The following is a 2,021-nucleotide window of genomic DNA, read 5'->3' on the forward strand; positions in this document are numbered from 1 at the left end:
GGCCTCGCACTTCTCGTCCAAACAGGAGTTCGAAAGGAGATAACCCGGTGGATGCCTGCGGGACTTCTCTATAGGCAAACATCAGGTAGGGAAGCCACTGGTCCCAGTCAGCACCTGACTCTGACACAAATTTCCGCAGCATCGACTTCAGGGTCTGATTGAATCTCTCAACCATGCCGTCGGTCTGCGGGTGGTAGGGTGTGGTTTTAATGCCCCGAATCCCTAACAAGGAGTACACCTGCTTCATCGTTTTACCGACGAAGTTAGTTCCCTGATCGGTTAAAACTTCTTTGGGGACCCCTACACGAGAAAAAAGCTGTAGCAAGCTATTAGCTACTTGTCTAGCCTTAGTGTTTCTGAGGGGGAAAACCTCTGGGTAACGTGTTGCATAATCACAAATTACTAAAATGTAGCGGTGACCTGCTCGACTTCTCTCTAAGGGCCCAACTACATCCATTGCAATGCGACTAAAAGGTGTATCCATAATGGGGAGACTAATGAGGGGAGCTTTCAAGCCTCTCTTGGAGCGAGCAGATAATTGACACTCTGGGCAAGACCTACAGTACTCTGCTATGTCTTTGCTGAAACCTGGCCAATAGAATCTTCGCAGGATTCTCTGCTCTGTCTTCTCCCTTCCTAGGTGACCTGACCATGGAATACTATGACCCAAGTGCAACACTTTAGCTCTGAGAACCTCAGGAACAACTAACTGCTCAGTATCTGTGCTCACTCTGTACAACTTATTATCATTGACGACAAAACACATGTCGCCCTCCCTCAGGGCTTCACTCGCCTCATCAGGAGTCTTAGCAGAGGAAAAGCAAGTGCTAAGAGAGGGGTCTGTCTGTTGAAGTTTCAGGAAGTCAACACAAAGAATTTCAGTGTCCTCCAAATGTGGGGAGGATAGATCTTCCTGTATCACAGTACCCGTCACTTTAGCTCTTCGCTTTTCCGCTCTAGTTTTTCTAGGTTTGCCACCAGGGCTACTCTCATGTGGTAACTCAGACCAAACGTTAGCATCTGTAGCATTTCTAGCCTGTGCTCTAGTAGTCACGAAAGCGTCTACTGTGTTAACACTTTGTAAAAGCTCTGCAAGTATGGGGACATCTTGGCCTAAAATAACTGAATACAGGCATTTATCTAAAACCCCTACAGTTAACAAGTACTTCTGGCCATTAATCTCCACTAGTACCTCGCTGATCGGGTGTTCATACTCATCACCATGAATACAGTGGACTCTCACTTTTCCCACTGGCTGATAATTAGACTTCACACATGACTTAAGAATGAAAGACAGACTACTGCCTGAGTCGACTAAAGCCTGCACTGTCTTTCCTTGTATCTTTACAGGTACGGTGACGTCAGAGGTAACAGATAAATGCTTACTATGGCCGGGAATATAACATATTCTGGCACTCGACATTCGTGTCACTGGGCAATTGGGCCTAATGTGACCTGGCTGACCACAACCATGACATATTATTACCCTTGGTGCTAATTCTGAGAAAGGACGAACACTGGGTTTTCTGGGGACATAGGAGGGCTTGAACACACGACCACTACCACCCACAGACTTACCAGTGGATGTCTTCTCCGGATCTCGCTGGATTGCTGACTCAGTCTTTTTCACGTCCTGCTGTTGAAGGCCCAGACGATAGCCTCTGCTGGTCTGTCTGGCGGCCATAAAGGTCTCCACCAATTCTGCAGCTTGCGCCGACGTGGCAGGGGTGCGTTCTTTCACCCACACCTGTAGATCGGGATGCAGTATGCCCAGGAACTGTTCCAACACGATTTGGTCACACACCTCCTCCTTGGTCAGCAACTCTGGGTCTAGCCACTTCCCCATCAAGTCCTTCAAGCGGGCTTGTAGCTCTTTCGCCGTTTCTGCGTCCACAATAATTTTGGCACGGAAACGTTGACGATAAGTCTCTGCGCTGATATTGTACTTGTCGAGAACGGCTTTCTTCACTTTTGTGTAATCTTGACTGTCGGTTGAACTCATGGCTACGTAGGCAGTTCTG

The sequence above is a fragment of the Etheostoma spectabile genome, unplaced genomic scaffold (genome assembly GCF_008692095.1).
Source record: "Etheostoma spectabile isolate EspeVRDwgs_2016 unplaced genomic scaffold, UIUC_Espe_1.0 scaffold119, whole genome shotgun sequence".
Classification (NCBI taxonomy): Eukaryota; Metazoa; Chordata; class Actinopteri; order Perciformes; family Percidae; genus Etheostoma; species Etheostoma spectabile.